This window comes from Lissotriton vulgaris, chromosome 2_1 (assembly GCF_964263255.1).
Source record: "Lissotriton vulgaris chromosome 2_1, aLisVul1.2, whole genome shotgun sequence".
In the NCBI taxonomy this organism is placed as follows: domain Eukaryota; kingdom Metazoa; phylum Chordata; class Amphibia; order Caudata; family Salamandridae; genus Lissotriton; species Lissotriton vulgaris.
This window is the reverse complement of record NC_141687.1, coordinates 1700952667-1700974646: the sequence shown is the minus strand read 5'-3', so window position 1 is coordinate 1700974646 and position 21980 is coordinate 1700952667.

Sequence of the window (21980 nt, the reverse complement as noted above, 5' to 3'; positions counted from 1 at the left end):
AATAGATTTATGAAACCAAATAGAACATATCATTAAAAGCACAGGGTGTCTGTTAAAAACTCTGTCTCACTCCACGTTTCCCAATAGGAACCTTTTTCTGGCATTTCTCTACCAATCTGGGACAGCTTGAAATATTGTATGCGCTCTATCTGGGTTTTTTAGCAGCCTAGGTTTAAAGCCAACAACTTGTCTCATGTCATGTGCGACTCCTTCTGCCACTTCTGGTTTTAAGCAAGTGGCACTTTGCCAATATGGACTAAAAACTCCAACTATACAAAGATGAAAGCAAAACTACATGTCCAGAATGCGAGCTGCTTTCGGACAAAAAGCCAGATCTGCACAGATGACGTGAAGCCACTTGACCATGATGGATGTGCTTGGTTACCCCAAAAAAGCAGACAAACAGATTTCCCTGGAGCCAGTTAATGAAGCGCATCTATCCAGGTTCTCTATTTGCATTTGGTCTCACATGAACTGGGCTCCTGTAAGTGTGAAACAGCTGAGAGCAAGGTTAAAACAACACTGTGCTCTTCGGGCGCACAACCAAAAGCTATTGCTATCCATCTTTTTGTTAAACAAACACTAGTACGCATAGGTAATCAAATTAACACTACTTTTTAGGTCTCGCGCCTAGCATTGCAGTGCGCTGTTTTGCTCGCGCAGCACAAGACCTTTAGTAGGTGAAAAACGGGGTTTGGAAGCGGACCTAGGAATCACCCACGTTCGTGCGCATGCTTTTCCTTTTGTGGCCTGCTATTGGCCTTTGCATGCGTCTTTTTATAAAAGACTGCACACAATTGGCCAAAGGCGGGCGCATTGCTCCGCCCATGGCCTATTGGTGTCTATTACGCGCTTGGTGCGCTTAATAGACACCAATAGGCCATGTGGTTTCAATGATCGTGCCCAGACACGGGCGCGATAATTGAAACCACGGCTGGCTGTGGCGTGCGCGCACGCACCACTCGCTGGCTTATGCTATTTTTTAAAGTTGAGTTTCCAGTTTTAGAACATTCTTCTTGATTTTGAGGGCTGGGCTTGTTTTCAGCTTCTTTTGGTGAGACTTGCGCTTTTTTCAATTCTCTTTTCAAAGGGAATGGTGCTTGTTGGTAGTTAACACCACCGGTCATGTTTGTTTTTAAACGCTTTCACCTGACTTGTTGTTATGCGCTTTGATGCCTACTGACAGGATGTGCACAGTTAAAAATTGCGTAAATGCATAAAATAAAAATGGTGTGGGAGTAGTAGGTCCATATGTGCTTCTGGGGTGGGGGTATGTATGGTGGGTCTGACGAGCCCATCCTGAACAAGTAGGGCTGGTTTTGAGATCTGCCTTCCCTCCCCTGCTTCAGGGCACCAACACCTCCTGGCCACCTGCTTACTCCTCTCTACGAGGGTAGAGAGTTGAAGGGGTTGGGAGAGGCAAACACATGTTAGCAGTTAACAGCAACGCACCGGGCCTGCCCAGAATGTGCTGGTATGAAGGGGGAGGAGTGGGCCTCTACAGAGGAGAAGGGCCTGTGTCTGCAGATAATGCCCAGTCTGTTCCCACCACCCTCCAAGGCCAACGGCCCTCCGGACTCTCACGGCCAAGGTAAGGGGTCGTCTTGCATATCCTTTTTTTTTTCTCACGCCTCTTCCGGCCATGCAGGTTTTCAAATGTCCTGCGGTTTTTCAAACGCTTCACTCACAACCTTCGTTCATCGAGAGAGCAATTCTGTGACGAACACAGGAGTGCAAGGTTATTTGTGCATAGTTTTCAATGTCTAATATGCCTTTTATTAAAACGCTCTGACGTCAACTTTGACTAAATCCGCACCATATCAAACAAAACATTTCCTCAGTGTGAACCCTCTGGCCTGCCACCCGTTCCCAGAGAGCACTTGAAGACAAGCCCACTGTGCAGGCTTCCGGCACAGAGGCCAAGCAATGAATGGTCATTATCAATTGCATGACTTTGTAAATGGTTAAAAGTTATTGGTTTATTTTAAATTAAAATGCCTCTTTTGAAGGATGTTGGCTTCAATGTGGAGTGCTGCCTAGATGGATTTAGGCAAGTGCCACGGCATTGTTTCATATTGTAACTCATTCCATGGGGACGACCATGCAGCACTAGGGCATCTGTGTGTGCATAGCACCCCTAATTCACAGTCCATGCCCATTTCAAACTCAGAAGGATGAACGCCAAGGCTGGCCCAGTAAGAATGTCTGTCTATGCTGAATGTTGTACACAGCAGCAGAAGGTGCGATGACACGATGCCTATCTTTGTATTCTGTTAAATGCATCGCATGGTATAGTTTCACAAAAGCCTCAACTTTCTTTTGATATTCAAATCTCCCCACTCCACCACGTAAATGGCCTCTGTCTTGTTGAGGAGAAAGGGGGACAAGAAGAGTAAAAAAAAAGTGTTAGTTTAAGTGGTTTCACCCCAAAATACTACACACAACTAGAAAAACAAGTGTTCAGCCATACAGCTATCGACATTCACTCAAATCGTTATTAAATACAAAATCCCAGAATGAAACTTTCTGATCAAAACCTTTTTAGCGGTTACTTCTTGTTGCTTATTGATGAGTAAAAATAATGAGACATTAAAAATAAAACTGTCTCCAGGCGTTGAAGGAGCTCGTGCAACGCCTGGCGTTCAGGCAAGAAAAGGAAGTTCCAGGCTGCCCCGAGGGCATGGTGCAAATGAAGTGATAGGGAGAAAGACAACAATAGACAAACAGAGAAAGTGGTGTGTGGTGTCCGATAGGAGAGTTTATGAGTTACTTCCAAAGCTTTGTGGGTTTGCTTGATGATCTGCACATCTATTGATAAAACTAAATCTAGAATATTCAATTTTACAGTATTACTTTGGGATGCTCATATGATGTTTCATTACCCACCCACCAGGGTATGTCTTTCCTAGGACTAAACGGCCTAGAGCATCAATAAACCACAATACATCAAAGCACACCTGATCATTATGTCTATAATCCAACAAGGAAGTCAAAAAGAATAAAGTGGAGTTTCTTCCACAAATTACGTTCCAAGTGTGCCCCTGGTCAAATGTCCTTTCAATTGGAAATTAGACAAAGTCTTGAATAAGGTCCTTCGTTAACTTTTATTTTCATTTTTCAAAACACGAAGAACAACAGCCGCGACGCACATTTCGCCCCCTGGGTTTTTTTTTTGTCAAAGGTGTTTTTATTAATATTTATAGAACAGACAGCAAAGGAAAAACATGCGACAATTCCGCACAACTTCCCACGCAGGGGGCAAATGTAAATGCAGGCGGTAGAGATGGCATGGACCAAAGGAAGCATGTGCTCCGAGGCATAGTAGGCCACCAGACAAAGGAAAGTACATGAAGCGTAGCCCATTTTGGAGACAGAGTAGAACAGAGTTAGGGCTATCGGTCGGAGAGGTGCTCCTGCAGAGATAAAACTACAAAAGAGGCCTGCACTTTCCTCCGCTTTGTCCATCGCACCGCCTCAGCCATGTGTCGGGGCATTGCCAGATCCTGAACGAAAAATTCCCCATACCCACCGAAAACCCCTCCCCCTTCCTAGTGGTGGCAGCTCTATTCACATACACACAGTCAACCGGATGGGTAACACTCACACTTGAAATAAATGAAGGGCTCGCACCCTAGGCGGGCAAACCGCAGATGGCAATCCTTTAGAGAGAAAGCGAACTAGGGGACCCCAGCGAAACGTGAAGTTTCGGAAGTCGCCCCGAAAGATATCAGCCATGCGTTCCATGCTCAACAACTTCCATAATCTTGCATGCCACAGTGAGGGTGCTGGGGCTGCCGTCTTCTTCCAGGCTGCTCCAGTACAAAGCCAACGTATCTTTTTGTCTGCCCTAGTTCGGTGTTCCAGATTAGGATCCCAAAGGCCCAGCAAAATATGTCATCAAATCAAAACAGAGAGAGAGGACTAGATAAGCTAGTCCGGATCCCCTAAATTATATGTAGATTATCAAAAAGAACTAGCTAGGTTGTGAAAGGAGACTCAATGGGTACATATGTGGGCAAAACCATTTGGTTAGGTCATGAATCCCTCACCCACCAACCTAGTTGGTGGCATGCTTCATCATGGGGCCCACCACAGTGACACCGAATGTGTCCCGGGTGTGCTTCGACTCCAGATTACTGAGGAGCTGGTATACTTGCTGAGTGTGCAAGGTGATAATTTAAAAGCTATACAGTGGGTCTCATTACCTGAGGGTAAATGGATAGACTTTAATCACTGGGCCCCTGTTAGCAACTAAAAAGGCAATCGGACGCGTTGGAGTAAATTATGACCTCCTTCGTCCTGTGTGGTCTACATGTTTCAGCCAGGCCTTTTCGGACGCGTTGGAGTAAATTATGACCTCCTTCGTCCTGTGTGGTCTACATGTTTCCGCCAGGCCTTTTCTTTACAACTGGCTTTCCTCAGGACCAATGAGTATGTGATAGTGCAAATTATTATATTTTAAGTGATTGTGATGTTGATTAACAAGTGTCGCACTCGCTAAGGTGCATACACATAACATGGATGGCACAGACAGACGTACAGGGTAGAGTCAGTTAGCAAGGTAAGTTATGGAACACAACGTATTGCCGGCTGCTAAGGAGTGTGAACGACCTAGGACCAGCAGAAAAACGTGGGCATGCTAATTGCATGGCTGGTGTGGTTTTTTAAGTGAAAAACCGATGTGTGGGTGGTGGGCTAAACAGCGGGGTAAGTGCAGGGTGAGGTACAGGTAAGTATAATACATTATCCTCACACTTGCTGTTTGCTGTTAAAGCTTCCTTGGGTCACCTGGCAGGGAGAAAAGACCCTGGATTTGTTGAGAAAGGCAAAGGTTAGCGCCAAACCTGTAGGGAGAAAAATGCTGCTGCTTACCTAGATCGTAGTGGTAGGACAGCGTTTTACTCACGGAATTGCCGATCTGCGTGCTCCTTAGACCTGTTGTCCTGCTGCGGTGTCCCGGGTAAATGAATGGGGCCGCTAGTTGGGTTTAAGTAGCCCGTATGATTCACAGCACCAGCAAAATATGTGCCATAGTATCCTCAATCGGGTAGCACAGAATCTCCTTAATATGGGATAGTATCCCAATAGGGACGGATGACAGGGCAGTCCCACCAGATGTGGCTGAAGTCTCCCAGCAGGCCACAGCCCCTCCAGCATCTATCCGAGGAGCCCGGAAAAATCCGGCTCAACTTAGCCGGATATAAGTACCAGTCCATCATTGTTTTAAGATGGGCCTCCCTAAGCTCCACTGAATGATTGTGTTTAGTTATATCATGCCACAGGTGGGACCACTCAACCTCTGAGATATCACGTCCGATGAGATCTTCCAACAGTGACATATATCGCGGTCTAGGGGAGATGGACGTAGAAAGCAGGAGGCTATAGAGGAAGGAAATAACCCCCCGCATGGACCCAGCCACCGCTAGAGCCAACCTACACGATGGGATGAAAGAGGTAGCCGAATGGATGAAGAACAGCCGCCTGAAACTGAAGTCAGACAAGACGGAAGTCCTCATCCTGGGCTCCTCGCCCTCCGCCTGGGACGACTCCTGGTGGCCCCCCACCCTGGGCACCGCACTCAAACTGACAGATCACGCACGCAACCTGGGCTTCATCCTGGACTCCTCCCTCTCCATCACCAGACAAGTCAACGCCGTCTCCTCGTCGTGCTTCAACATCCTGCGCGTGCTACGGAAGATCTTCCGGTGGATCCCCACCGAGACCAGGAAGAAGGTCACCCAGGCCCTCATCACCAGCCGTCTGGACAACGGCAACTCCCTCTACGCCGGAACCATCGCCAAAATCCAGAAGAGACTCCAGCGGATCCAGAACGCCTCAGCACGACTTATCCTGGACATCCCTCGTCGCAACCACATCTCTGGACACCTGAGAGACCTGCACTGGCTCCCGGTCAACAAGAGAATCACCTTCCGTCTCCTCACCCACGCACACAAATCCCTACACAACTAAGGCCCAGGATACCTCAACAGCCGCCTCAACTTCTACGCTCCCAAACGCCAGCTTCGATCGACCGGCCTCGCCCTCGCCGCCGTCCCCCGCATCCGAAGAGCCACCACAGGGGGAAGGTCCTTCTCCTACCTCGCCGCCAAGACTTGGAACTCCCTCCCGACCCACCTCTGCCTGACCCAGGACCACCTCGCCTTCAGGAAGCAGGCTGTTCGAGCAGTAGCGCCCCCCCCCCCTCCCCTCCCCTAGCGCCTTGAGACCCTCCGGGTGAGTAGTGCGCTTTACAAATGCATTGATTGATTGATTGAGAAAGGAAGGTTTCGAAGGGGGTAGGCGGTCTGGTGGCCGAATCTCTGACCGAGGGGGCCAGCGCCCAATGAAGCAATTGGGTATAGCGGAACCGCTCTGACCGTTGGATCTCGTAGTCCCGCATGCAATTGTCAAAGGTGAGCGGGGCATAGCCATGGAACAAATGCGTGAGAGCTAGGCAGCCTCCCTCCCTCCACGCATCAAAGGGGCCTTCCCGTGCAGCAGGTGGAAAGGCAGGATTAAAGTGTATAGGCGTAAATGGGGACGGAATGACGTCCAACGTTCATCACCAGAGACTGAGTCCCATACTTTCAATGCAGCGCTGGTGGGCGTACTAATGTAAGCGTTCAGGGGCCTATCACTCTTAAATTGATACTTGTATAGCGCACTACTCACCCGCAAAGGTCTCTTGGGCTTCCATATCAAGTCCCATATCGTTCTCCCCGCTACACTCCTATCCATGTGTAACCAATGTTTCTCCGCGGTAGGCTGGGACCACTCCACCAATACCCGCAATTGTGCCGCCATGTAGTATAACTGCATGTCGAGAAGGCCTACCCCTCCCTCCTTTCTCGGGCGTCGGAGAATGTTAAACGAGAACCAAGCGCACCCTCCCTGCCAGATAAAGCGGAGCATCAGTGTTTTGATACGACGGAAGAAGTCCCTCTCAAGAGCAATGGTAAGTGCCTGGAAGAGGTATAAGAGCTTAGGGAGAAGGGTCATTTTGAGCGCATGAATCCGCCCCAGCCAAGATATGAACAGTGGCCGCCAACGGGCCAGGTCACCCTGCACGCTCTGCAATAGGGGAGGGAAGATAGCAGAGTACAGCTTCCCAATCGTGGGAGTCAAACGGATCCCCAGGTACAGTATGGAGGAGAGGGTCCACGGGGAGGCCGGAAAGTACCACTTGTGATGAACATTGCTGCCCGCCGCCCAATGTAAGCAAGTCGTAAACAGGCTATGATCAGAGACAGACAGAGGGAATATCTTGGCGTCGCGCAGGTGCCCCCGAAGGGATTGACTCAGAAAAATGTGGTCTAAGCGAGAATAGGAATAATGAACATGGGAGAAGAAAGTAAAGTCCCTAAACTGGGGGTGGAGAAAGCGCCAACTGTCCACAAGGCCCATGTCCCCCATCCTCCATTGTGTCTCGGCGGAGAAAAGGCCGGTGTCGGTTCTCTGGTGATGAGAGCTGTCCAATTCCTTATGCCAAACCAGATTAAAATCCCCCATCACTACTAAAGCCCCCTCGACGAAGTCCTCAACAATCCGCAGCAGGTCTTCCACAAACCCATTCTGCCCACATTGGGAGCATATAGGACCAGAAACGTACTCAGCTTGCCAAGGAGCATACCCTTAACCATGAGCCAGCTGCCCTCTTTGTCGCCACGCACTCCCATGGGTTGGAAGTGTAAGGTCGAGCGGAAAAGATGGGCCACTCCCCTATGTTTCGTGGGAGCTGAGGACCTATAAATAATGGGAAATTGCTTATGCTTAAGGCAGGTTTCATCCTTCCGTGCCAGGTGGGTTCCTGAAGGCCCACCATGTCTAATTGATGGTCAAGGATATACTTCCAAACCCTCTGGCGCTTCTGGGGAGAGTTCAAACCTTTCACATTCCAAGTACCCAATGTGAGAGGCATCTCGGAAGTAAAACCCCACCCCCCTCAACAGCCAGTATCCTAATGGCAGACCTCCTCCTCCCCAGCCAGGACCAGTGCCCCTCAACACTCCCCCCTCTATCAGTGTAAGCAGTGCCCAATAGCTTAGGTCCAAGACTGCACCACGTTATGCCATGACCAACCCCCATCCCCCACCCTCCCTCCAGGCCATCCATCTCAGCCCGTCCAACATCTTCCACACACCACGACCCATGCACTCAAGACTCTCCTCTACCACCACTACCCTCCCACCTCTGTCCCCCATGCCCCCTCCCACTCACTCCCCCAAACGGTTAGAAAAATCAGGATTGGAAAAACCCTATAGAAAAAAACAGCAAAAGGCACCACAAGGGGGCCATCCACCAAAGACCGTAAGGGTCGGGTGGCGAGATCAGGCAGTGTCCCCCCAAAACACAGGTCTGGGGTGACGCACCACAGAGTCAGAGGTCATTCGTGGTACCTGACAGAAATGTGTCCCTCCGGCTTCCCCGAAGCTTCATCCCGGGGCGTCATGCCGCCGATGAGGTGTCAGTTCGTGCCGCCTCTGTCACCAGCGCCACCGAAGCCACCACCATTCCCCTCTCGTGCAGGCGAGCCGATATGTCCGGCCACCCCGTTGTTGCTGTAGACCGACCCATTCTCTGCCAGGGCGGGGAGCGTGATCGATGCCTCGGAGGGGAGCTTCCCCCCCGGAGGTCGTGGCGGCGTCATCCAGGCCAAGGAGCTCCCTGGCTGCCAACAGAGATCTAACCTGGACAAGTCTGTTCTGCCAACAAAAGATAAGGCGAAAGGGTTGGCCCCAGGAGTAGGCCACATTCTGGTCTCGTAGGAATGTGTTCACAGGGTGGAAGTCTCTCCGTTTCTGCAGTGTCGAAGCAGCCAGGTCTTGAAAAAGCAGTGGCCGGTGGTCACGAAACTGCAAGGGATTAAGTCCTGGCGCCTTCCTAAGTATGCGTTCTTTCAGCTGGAAGTCGTGGACACAGACCAATATGTCCGGGGGTGGAGCTCTCTGGCCCCGCGGCAAGCCCACCCAGTGGACCCTGTCCATACGAATTTCTTTGAGGTCGTCTTCTGCCAAAATCTGTAGGAAAAGGGCTTCCACATATCCTCGTAGGTCCCCCCATTCTCCTTCCCAGGCCACCGCTCGGATTCTGATATTGTTTCGGCGCGACCTGTTTTCTAAGTCCTCGGCATGGGCCTGGAGGTCCAGATTCTGCTCCATTAGTCTAAGCACGTCCTGCTGGAGCTGGTGCACATCTCCCGCCAGCCCCAGATCATGTTCCTCCAGGGTCACCACCCGTTCTCCTATGCCGTCCACATCCCTTCTCACCTCACGCAGGTCCGACGCCAGCTGGGAGCAGAGCTCCGAGATGTCCTCCTCATCTACAGACCTCCAGGACCCGGCACACAATTCAGCGAAGACATCACTGACTTCATCAGCCCACATGCCCTCCCCGCCGAGAACTACATCCTACTGGGAGACCTCAACTTCCACCTGGAAAAGAATAACGACAACAACACCACTCCCCTCTGGGCAACCTGGCCAATCTCGGACTCAAACAACTTGTTGACACCCCCACCCACCTTGCCGGACACACGCTCGACCCAATCTTCACCTCCAGCAAACACATCTCCTTCGATCACACCACAGCTCTCCATTGGACAGACCACAGCTGCGTTCACTTCAACTACAAAAAGACCACGACCCACAACCCCCCACAACCTATTCCCCGAAGAAATTGGAACAAAATCACCACCGCCCAGCTCTCCTCTTCGCTTCACCTAAACCCTCCTGCCAATTCATCGGACCCAAACCAAGCAGCCACCAACCTCACACAATGGATCACCCTCAGCGCCGACGAACTAGCACCCTTGAAAAACCATCAAAGCAAGCAAGGTAGCAAAAAAGCCCCCTGGTTCAACGATGACCTTAAGAAATCCAAGAAGCTCTGCCGCACCCTCGAGAAAGCCTGGAGAAAAAACCCAACCACTGACAACCTGGCCACCTTCAAGAACGCCACCCGCAAACACCACCAACTCAGATCGACTTGACAACAACTCAGCAAGGAACTATTCAATATCGTAAAAGAATTTACCAACCCCACCGCCGGCGCCAACGACATCACTCCCTCCCAAGACCTCTGCGACTCTTTATCCTCATTCTTCCACAACAAAATCGCCGACATACATAACAGCTTTGAAAACCAGTCCGAAGACCAGTCAACTCCACCCACCTCCGAACCAAAACAGCACTCTAACAACCTTTGCGCCTGGAACCCAATCACTACTGAAGACTTCATCCGCCTGATGAACTCCATCCACTCAGGATCGCCAACCGACCCATGCCCCCACCACATTTTCAACAAAGCAGACTCCATCATCGCACCCCACCTCCACGATGTCATCAACTGTTCCTTCAACTCCGCTACCTTCCCCGAAATCTGGAAACATGCCGAACTCAGCGCCCTTCTGAAGAAAACCACAGCAGACCCCTCGGTAATTAAGAACTACCGCCCCATCTCGCTCCTCCCATTCCCTGCCAAAGTCATCGAGAAAGCCGTCAACAATCAGCTCGCCGCCTTCCTTGAATCCAACAAATCCCTCGACCCCTCACAGTCCGGCTTCCGAGCCAAACACAGCACCGAAACCGCCCTCATCGCAGCTACAGACGACATCCGAACGCTACTGGACAACGGAGAAACAGCTGCCCTCATTCTACTTGACCTCTCCGCCGCCTTCGACACAGTCTGTCATAACACCCTTATACAACGCCTCAGCAACGTCGGAATACAAGGAAAAGCTTTGGACTGGATCATCTCGTTCCTCGCCGGAAGAACCCAGAGAGTCCGTCTCCCCCCATTTAAATCAGAGGCCACCGAAGTCATCTGCGGCGTACCACAAGGAACATCACTCAGTCCCACCCACTTCAACGTTTACATGAGCCCCCTCGCATCCATCGCGTGCCAACACAACCTCAACATCATCTCCCACGCAGACGACACCCAGTTGATCCTCTCCCTCACCAAAGATCCAAACACCGCCAAAACCAATCTACACGAAGGAATGAAAGAAGTAGCCGAATGGATGAAGAACAGCCGTTTAAAACTAAACTCGGACAAAATGGAAGTCCTCATCTTAGGATCATCCCCCTCTGCCTGCGATGACTCATGGTGGCCACCGGCCCTGGGTACAGCACCCATACCTATAGATCACGCACGTAACCTGGGCTTCATCCTGGACTCCTCCCTCTCGATTGCCAGACAAGTCAACGCCGTCTCATCATCATGCTTCAACATCCTACGCATGCTCAAAAAAATCTTCAGTTGGATCCCCACCGAAACAAGAAAGACAGTCACCCACGCACTGGTCACAAGCTGACTGGATTACGGAAATACCCTTTACGCCGGAACCACAGCCAAACTACAGAAAAACCTCCAACGCATCCAAAACGCCTCAGCCAGACTCATACTGGACACCTGAAAGACCTCCAATGGCTCCCCATCAACAAGAGAATAACGTTCTGTCTCCTCACCTACGCACACAAGTCCCTCTACGACCTAGGACCCGAATGCCTCAACACACGACTGTCCTTCTACACCCCCACCCGCCAACTACGATTGTCCAATCAAGCCCTCGCCGCAATTCCGCGCATCCACAGATCCACCATGGGGGGAAGATCCTTCTCCTACTTAGCGGCCAAAACCTGGAATTCTCTCCCCACCCACCTCCGCCTTACACAGAACCACCTCTCCTTCAGAAAGCAGCTAAAAACCTGGCTATTCGATAAGTAAAGCACCCTCCCTCCCTCAAGCGCCTTGAGACCCTCTGGGTGAGTAGTGCGCTATACAAATTTCTGAACTTGAACTTTCTGAACTTGAACTTATGGCTGTGAAGAGCTCCACCATAAAGGCCTTGGTGGCGGGCGCGTCGTCGTCTCCTCGCGAGGGTGATTTGCTGGGTCCGGGGGACGAAGCAAGCGGCGGGCCCTTCGGTATTCCATCCTTGCCCGGTTTGTCCTTACGGAGTCTGTTCGCCATACCTCCAATCCAGAAGCCCTCCCAGACACAGGGGAACAATCCTGAACACCTCCTATCAGCACACGCCGGAACTGTGAAGCAGGCGTCCCCAGTCAAGTCGCTGCAGCACCGCCTGTACCCCCGGAGATCGGCAGCTTGTAACTCCTGGTGAGCACTCACTCTGTCGCCCTCAACGCTGGAACCTTGTGGCACCGTTGTCCGCCGCTACTGAGTTGCCCCACTGACTGCAGGTCCGTCGTGCTGCAGAACCGGGCCTCCACCGCCCGCCACCTCTAGCCACCCTATCAGTTATGGATGGCCACTCTGGGCGGAAAGCTCTCAATGGAGCCACAGACCGTTCGGCCGCCCCTGCCGGGGTTCCCCTCGGGCAAGCAGTGGAAAGTCCGGGCCTCCCAGAAACAGCGCAATCCTCAGCGCCAGGGCCGCACCACGCCAGGCGGCGGTCGCTTCACCACCCCGGCAGCGGCCGATCCTCCACTGACCACTCTTCCTCCTGTTAGGTTCGTCCTTGAGGGTCCCCCGCAAGCCACCGACCGCCGCCGCACCACTCCGGCCGGCTCGGAGTCACGCGGAGTCGCAGCCTAACCGGTGCTCAAAGGTCCCCGCTCAAACCGGGGACCCCACGTAGTTGTCCAATCTCCTCCAGGCACAGGGCTCCGGCAATTGCGATTACGCCATCCTCGGCGGCAGACCGGGAGGCGCGGGAGGACCGCAAATCACGGCGGGCGCCCGGCCCGTATAGGCCCCAAAGCATCGGCCTCGAGTAGTGGGCACCGGCCACCAGAAGCGTCCCGAGCACCAGGCGCGGCGCCGCACCAGGGGCCCTCGAGTCCCGGCTCCGGGCGAAGTATGGGGCCGCCTCACAGCAAGGGGCCCCAAGCTGTGCAGGTGCAGACACCGGCAGTTCACACCCAGCCGACCCGGCCGGGTCGGGCACGGGAGTCAGGAGCAGCCCGATCGGGCAGAAGCAATGGCGGCCGCAGAGCCAGGCCCCGATCCGCTCCTCCGCAGAACGTCAGATATATCGCTCCATGAGGCAGCAAAGTTACAACACTCGCTCCACTCTGGCCACGGGTAACAGCAGGCCCCGGATCGAGCTCGATGTCAGCCCCAGGAAGCAGCTTCTCAATGCTGAATAAATCGAGGCGCCGGAGGGACACAAAAACACGTCTCACTCCGTCGCCACTTTGGACAAGCCCCCGCCCCCTGGGTTTTTTCAAGGCTGCAGAGAAACATGTACATAACGTTTTTGTACACTGTGACCCCTTAAGGTCACAATTGACAATAAGACATACGAATGCCCTCTTCATGCATGATGTGACTATAAGTACGAAACAGCAACACGATGCTAACTGAGTCAGAGACTTTGATGTTTAAACAGACACCAGGTGACAATATGAGGGAAACGCCCTCTGGTGTCTCCAGTCTCTTTGCTGTAATTTCATGCTATGTGGCACTTCCAACAAATACGTAAATATTGTTACAGTTAAAAAAATAATGGATGGGGGGCGTGGCCGGGCAAGATGGCCGAGCGGACGTAGACCGTCTCGGCTCCCGGTCCACGCGCTTTTGGCGGGCGATCTGCAGCGATCCTAGACGGCGAAATCGGCAACCAGTGACACCCCTGGGCTGCGGAAGGGGAGAGACATGTCCTGAGCCTCACTTGCTGTCCCGAGACCCTCTGGGCACGGAGTTTTCTTCCGCGGACGGCCCCGGGTGATTCAAAATGGTGGCCGACACTCCCGACTCTCAGGAAGGTCTTCTGGGCTAACGCGGTGTGGAGCCAGGAGTGGACCTTTGGTGATGTGGCGCCGTATCTGGCAGTAGGGGTGAGTCTGGTGATCTGCTCTAGGGGCCCCCTGCAGCACTGAATATCGTCGATCTCCCCTGCATTCCTGCTTGACCCTAAGATGGCAGCTGCACTGCTATGATCAGAGCAACAGCCTTCTCCAGATGCTCCTTGCAGAACCCTGGATGAGCGCGGGGAGAGCAGCGGAAATTGTGCAGTCCTCAAGCTAGCCCAGGGCGCGCCTACCCCCTGTGTGCTGCTTTGGCCCTCGTCGCCTCAGTGCTGGAGGACTCCACAAGGCTGAGCTGCATCCCTGGGACCCACAACACGCCTCTACGTTGAGGGTCTGGCACGGCGGGATCTGTCTCTATCACCGGGGGACCGGATTCTTCAGAGCATGTTGGAAGACCGATGGGCTGACGGGCTGGTTTCAGCACCCTAAGATACTTCTCCGCTACCGCCCTGACTTCTACTGCTGAGCTGGGGGGGAATGAACCGGACTACGGCAGCCAGCAACGGGTCCCGAAGGATCCCCGACATCTCCACAACAGGCCCTGAGAAGAGGTGGTCTGCCCCCATGCCCAGCGCTTAACTTCACCTGGGCGCTCTACGGCGTGGGAACAACAGGGCCACCGGAACAGTGGGGTGCTGGAGGCCTCAGCCATATGCTGCTGAAGAAAGCGACGAAAAAGAAGACCGGCAAGGTTTCTGACTTTTTTTGCGACACTCGAGAAACTTCCGACTCTGCGAGGAGGCACAGGAGGGGCAGCCATGGCACTCACGAAGACGGACTTGATGGCCATAGTGAAAGACTTTAAAACGGAGCTGTGCACGGAGTTGGGTCAGGACATAAATACCTCCATTGACCTATTGAAATCTGATTTGACGAGCCGCTTAACCTCGCTCCAGCAAGATGTGTACTCGGTGGGCACTAGTGTACTGGACTTGGAGTCTTAAACTCAGGAATTGAGTCAGCATTCCATGAGCTACGGGATGATGTCCGTGTGCTTAAGGAGCAACTGCAACAGGCCCAGCTTAAAACAGAGGACCTTGAGAACCGGGCGAGGCAGAAGAACATCAGGGTCAGAGACCTGGAAGAGGGTGTGGAGGGGCCGGATCTTGGGGCCTTTATGGAAGATCTTTTTGGTGAAATTCTGAGCCCGCAGGTCCTCAAGATAAAGCTGGACAGAGTCCATCGGGTGGGCCCCTCAGTGTCTGGTGACAAGAAGAGACCTCAGGACGTATTGGTGAAATTTCACTCCTACAAAACAAAGGAGGCAGTTCTGCAAGCGGCACGCTCGTCTCCTTTCAAGGACACTCCTGCACTATCTACCAGGACGTCGCCCCGGCGACATTTTTTGACATTTTTTTTTATAGTTTTATATAGCGCAAACTTGACCCGAATTGGGTATCAGAGCGCTTTACATGAGCACCAGTTGCGTTACATGAGGACACATTCATTTTTTTGTTATGCACGGGGAGATTAAGTGATTTGCCCAGAATCACAGGAGGTTTAGCGTCATTGCAGAGACTCGAACCCAGTTAAAAAAAACACTGGACTAACTGACCATTTGATAAAAATAATAATAATAAAAGAATGGCTTCTGATAATGTATAATGCTGAACTGAAGGCTAGTTACTGTCCCAAAAATGTTCATATTCTGAGCATATCAGAAGGCAGTGTAGCCAGAATCCCACAATGAGTTTTCAGTGGCAGCTTCTCTCAAAGAAAAAGTTACCCAGTATTGTCGTCCATTCAAGAACAGATTTCAATGACACTTGCAGCTTGTAAAGCGGAAGAGTGTGTCTATATGTTGGCCACTGCAGTTTAGATGTAGGAACAGAATAAACTAGTTCTCGGATGTTATCAGGAATGGCCACCTGAGAAGTAAGAAGTATCTACATTATTGCCAGAGAATGAGAGGTGTAATAAACCACTAAAACACATGCTACCAGGGTAATGGGTTTTTAAAAGGAGGATACTGGAGTGGAGTGGATTACCCAGTTTCTGCACAGAATATCCACAGACCTAAGAAAGGAGCTTAAAGAGAATAATCCATCAGATGAGGGTTGGGGGCTGAATATTATAGTTAACAGAACCTGGTTTCAGTGGCGGCTGGTGACATTTGGATGTGGCGAGGCGTAAATTTTAGGGATGAATGTTGCGCAGCGAGTGAGTCTGCCCATCATAAGGAGGGTTCAAGGGGTTCTACCCAGGAAAATGTTGAAGAAAAAATGAAAGAAGTGTGAACAGGGGCATTTTAAAGCAAATCCGAAAAAGTGAGGTTTATAAAGAGCAGACAGAGCGCTTTGCAATAAAACAGGTTTCCTTACAGGAAATTAAATTTTAACAAACACAAAGAGGGGGGTAGCTGTTCGAGAATTGCTTTCAAGCAAGATGCCACTTCTGCATCCTATTTAACTTATAAAGGTATATCGATATGAATATAACAAGGTTTTTTTTTGCTTTTCAAATTACAGTAAGGAACATTTCATGATTTTGAATTCATGGCATTGGTACAGTATACATGTCATATATAACCACAGTACATAAATCACAGTGTTGCAGACCATATCATCAATAGGACAGAGTTATAGACATGGTATTAACAGGTTTCATTGTGTAGGGTGAGGGTAAGCATGGCAGTGGTACAAGTACAGTAAAGTCATTAAACATCTGTAAGTGACAGCAGGTAGGACGTAAGCGCCCCCCAAATGTCCCGTGGCTTAGATGCAGATGGAAGTTCTTCTGCATAGCATGTGAGCTGGTCACGACAATAAGTCAGATCATGCAACCACAGCCCGGTTGTAGGCACTATCATACTCTCCCAGCAGAGATCCTGCGTTTAGCCATCAACAGTGCTATGGACACAAATTTCTTATTGGAAGCTTTTACTTTAGCCCCAATCCCCAGCAGACACATCTCCGGGTTACATTTGACAGTTTCTCCAATCATCAAGCAAAGAATTTGTACAACTGAGCCCCAACATTCAAGTATTTTAGGACATTGCCAAGCTAGATGATAAAAACTAGCCCGGGTGCACCACAGCGTTTACAGGCATCAGTTTGTCGCAGCCCAAATTAATACAGCTGTGCAGGAGTATAGTATAACTGATCCAAGTATTTAAAATGCACCAATCGTAGATTGCCATTTGCCGTCAGTTGGCCTGTCAGGCAGCAGCTATTTAACCAGTCCTCTTCAGAGAGCGGCTCTAGCAGCACAGCATTCCATTTTTCCAGTGCAGTCGCACCCCCAGGTATCATATCATTTTGCGATGCCCTATAGAGTTTGGTGACTGATATAACTTATAAGTTACATAGATATATGCATTCGGTCACTGTGTGCTGCAGATCAAACTAGCTGTACAGCACATATTTTAACTTCCTTGCCTAGTCCCAAGAGCACATTAGTGTGCATGATCAAAGGCAACTGGGTCCTCCAGGGATTTCCTTTCCCAAACAGGATCCTACAGCATAGCTAACTACAGACCAGCGCAGTCTGCTCTGTTACCAGGCAGGCAGTGTTTTTGATTATGCCCTGAAAAAATGGCTTGAATTTATTGCTTGCATTTGGAAGGGACATTCGCGCGAAGGCAGACGCTCAGGCCAGTCACGACCAGACTTCAGGCTGATGGCATCAGGTATCGGTGGACTTATCCATTCAGGCTCAGTTTTGAATTCCAGAACAAACAGCACCACATTGTTGACCTTAAGGAGGGGTTGGAAATCCTGGGGCTTCCTCCCGAAGGGGAGGATCCTAGCTCAGACGCATTGGGCGGCCCATCGCAAGGCAAGAGATCCACTTCAACTTGGGTGACGAATGCCCGCAGAGGGCGCAGTTGATGAATGGCGAGGAGAGGCGAGATGGACTCTGGACGCTTTCACTTCCCTGTACATGTGTCTCTTGAACTCGTGATCACCCTCCAGAAGTAATGGGATACAGGGAGTTCCGCTGGACTCAGTCTCCCTTCAGGTGTGTCTGCCTGCCCTAGAACTCCATATGGGTCATAGAATGGAGACGTTTGGTCCCGTTGCTAGTCAGGAGGTGATGGCCGGAATAATGAGGTGTCTACACGAAGACTATCGTATATCCTTTTGGTCTTGGCTTTGAGAGGACGGGGCCTTCTACCCGTTAAGAGTCTGCTTATAGTGTTATAATGGGTGGCAGCCTCAGCGTACTGGCCTCACGGGGGATGATGTTGGGGGAGCCAATTGGGCGGGGTCTTGGGCGCTGCCCGATCTATTTGGACTAGCTGTCGATTCATCTTTATGCACCCTGCCGGAGGTGACGTGGACCAGGCCCTTGGCCTTGGTGTCCCTCTTGGCCCATGTGGAGGCTTCTTTGCCCCACTGGGCGACCTAACAAGGATGTTGCGTAGTTTTTTTGTTCAGGTTGTTTGTTCTTCTTTTGTGGGTATTAGGGGGGGTAGGGAGGGAAGTGGTGGCAGCTTTTTACTGAGTGGGGACGAGGGGACCTCTGGGTGGCCCTTGGCACTACTGGAAAGTTAAGGCGGGGTGGTTTTATCTTAGGAGGCTCAACACCAACCATCGGGGATGGAGGTGGAATGGGGCTGTTCGGGGCGCAGTGACTTTGTTTTCTGCTATGATGCCGATTACTATCGGAACATGGAACATTAAAGGGCTTAATTCCCCCCAGAAACGTCAAAAGCTATGGAAGTATGTCATAGACCACCATCTGGACATAGAAGCCCTCCAAGAGACCAACTAAGTCAAGTCAGAGGACACACGCCTTAAACACAAACAATTCCCACTTGTTTATCGTTCTTTAGCCACTACAAAACAAAGGGGGGTGGCCCTCATGTTTCGTTCTGCCATACAATTCCAACCTTTGGGTGTCCATAGTGACAAAGACGGCCGCTGGGTCATGGTTAAGGGCCGTTTACGGGGGAAATTTGTACCTTCATAGCGGTATATGCACCTAATTCAGGCTGGGTTCCTCCATGCTCTCCAGGAGAAAATCACAGACTTTGCTGAGGGGCCATTGTTCCTAATGGGCGATTTTAACCTAGTGTGGCAGAAGGACCTTGATAGCACCCACCCACAGCGCTCTGACATGGGCTCGTTTTCCCCAGACACACAACAGCGGATTCAAGACCTAGGTCTTTTAGACGCCTGGCAGACTCTGTACCCCCAGTCCCGGCACTACACATTTTTTTCCCACGTTCATCGCTCCTACTCACGCTTAGAATATATCTTTTTTAGCCAGTCACTACAGGGTAACCTACGGGAGGCCAAGATCTTTCCGCTGTCAGTCTCGGATCATAGTCTATTCTCGATCTGCCTTGACTGGGGTGTGGGTGGCCTGTCCGCCCCCATATGGTATTTCCCGGCGTCATTGGCTCATGACAAAAATTCTTGTGATAAACGAAGGGGATCCATCGCTGAATTGTTTACCCTTAACAATCCGGAGGACACATCAGTGTACAATAAATGGGATTCCTTTAAGGCGTTTTTTAGAGGGCAGTGTGTAGCCCTCAATTCTGCTCTCAATAAGCAACGCGGTCGGGAGAGGGAGCAACTGGAGGGGGAACTGTCCACTCTTGAAAAAGCCCACAAAGCGAATCCCACTAAACAGACACAACGTAATCTGACGGCGGTCAGGGGCAAACTTCGGGCTCTCTACAATAATAGGGCGGAATTCACCCGACTAAAATTGAGGCATCTGTCCTATTCACAGGGCAATAAGGTTGGTAAACACCTCGCCAGGCAGCTGCGAGATAAGAGAGAGCGGGAATATATAGGGGGTATCCAAGGTCCTTCAGGGGAAATCACTCATAAAGATGAAGACAAGGCTGAGCTTTTCGGCGCATTTTACAAAAACCTGTATTTCGGGGATACTCTGGATCCGGCTAAACAACTGGAGTAAAAAGAAAATTGTCCTTCCGAGCACTCAAAGTCAATAATACAATTGTAAATACAAAACGTGTCTCTTCATTCAGTGGTTCTAGAAAGGAAAGAGCCAAGTAATCTCATAACCAGCACCCAAGTTGTACAAGAACAAGTTTGCTGTGTTCATGTTCCAAACTATGTAATATGGTTCACTATGATGGATTAGTATGATAAGTAAGTATGGCATTTGGTCTTCATCTGGATTATATGTAATTTGCTCTTTGTCAAAGTATGTGTTTATGTTCTGATATGAATTAAGAGTGATGATAATAGTGTGATTATACTGTATTATGTATGTAACAAGCTGAATATTGTTAGTAATGTGCAGCCGCGGTACGTCCATTGGGGCGTAGGGGCGTAGCCCCACCAGCCCATGGACCCGCGGCTGCCAGTAAATAATTTAAATAAATGTTCCTCCTTTTCTCATCATGATATTTTTCGCACCGCCGGGCAGCACCCGACTGAAACGGGAGTGCGCAGGGGGGCGGGCTGTGGGGCTGGTGTCTCGTGTGAGTGAGTGATTGACAGGCGACGAGTCGAGAGTCAGTCGAGACGAGTCAGAACGCGCATCACAGCTTTGGGCAGAAACTTGCCCGAGCATGCGCATATTAAGCTGCCCCACATAGTGACTAGGGGGGTGCAGGTTTATTAGCGTGCGGCGCAGCCCTGGCGTTAAAAGGGCAACAGGGCGAGCAGTTAGTGTGCCCTCCAAGCCAATCCTGGCGCTGCATGCAGCGCCAGGATTGGCTGGTCACCGTTCCGCAGAGCAGGGGCAATCCATATTGGATGCCGCGCGTGGGTGGGCTCAGCCGCAGTGCACAATGGCCAATCACTGTATCTGACTTCTTGTAGTCATGCAGTGATTGGCCATTGGCGCGTTGTGCTGCTGTCGTCGTACGTTGGATCCGGTAAGCGCCGCGGTAACAGTTCACTAGTCCGACTCGCCTCGTGGTTGTGTGTGGAGTGAGTCGACTCATGTGCTGCTTGTGTGGAGTGGAGACAGTACTGTGTGCGCATCACCGCCGGCAGCCTGTGCTTGCCTTTTGCTGCCTGTTCGTCGACCCGTCGGCCGTCCAGTCCAGTATATTGACTACTAGACTGATTTCTTCTTTTAGCTGGTGGTGAGTGAGAGTAAACATACGCCGTAAATTATTTACAGGCCTTTATGTTATTATTATACACAACTGCACCGAGGCGCCTTTGCCGACAATGGACATTAAAAATAATACGTAGAGTGGTCCCGCGCACGTGCGCTTAACGTGACAGACTTTAAATTTCCGTGCTCGAGACATCAAGTGCGCATTAGTAAGACCAACACCGAATTACAGGCCTCGCAGACAATTTCAGGCCGGCGGGTTTTCACCAGCTGGAATTCGTTGTGAAAATTTACAGTAACGCAGTGACTGGCGGCGGCCGGGGGCTATTAGAGGTGGGAAACCTTAAAAATTCAAAGAGAGGGGGAGGAGCTACGACACCAACCAAGATGGCCGCATAGTCTCCCGGCTCCGCTGACCTCCGTCCTACGCTCTACTATCCTGCCACCTATCCTGATTTCCTGCCCCGGATCCGTGTGTGTCACCCGATTTGCACTCCGATGATGTGATCCCGGAGTTTCTCCGACATCGTGGAGCGGAGTAACGTCGAGATCCGATTTGAGGCCTAACCCAGCCGAGAAGCCGGGGTCTCGAGTACTGGCCTAGCCGGGTCCGAGTTGAACAACAACGGACTGTTGAATGCGGTTGGGTCCGGTCTCTGGAACATTTGGAATTTTGGGATTGCTCTGCTACCATCTGCTGCCTGGTGCTCTATAGGAGGTGAGGTGACGAGTGACGCACGGTGCTGTGTTGCGGGGGTACCTGACCGGGGGTCCGGCATCCATATCGCCGGTGCCCCTTGGGTTGGAATCTCACTACTCGCTACTGCACGCTAACAGTCTGTCCCTCATGGCTCGTTCCTGCTCCGCCTAATCTTCCCCCGGAGAAGGCGCCTCTCCGTGGGGACCACCATGCCTGAGGAAAAATGGAGGCTGACGGAGCAGGCTCAAAGTGGCCCGTCATTGCGGACGGTGCTGGAGGCCCTTGTGGCACTTCAGGAGACTGTTAAAGCTCAGACCTGCAGCCTGTTGTTGGCGGCGGATGGAATCAAAGGATTGAGACCGGATCCTGACTTGACGCCCGAGACCCGGCGGCCAGCTCGCCTTTCGATTGACGCCCCGGTGGCGTACTTAGACCCGGCGCTGGAAGCTGTATTTGCCCCTATCGCAGTGGAGCTACCCGAAAGTACTGGGCTTGGTGACTCAATTAATCCG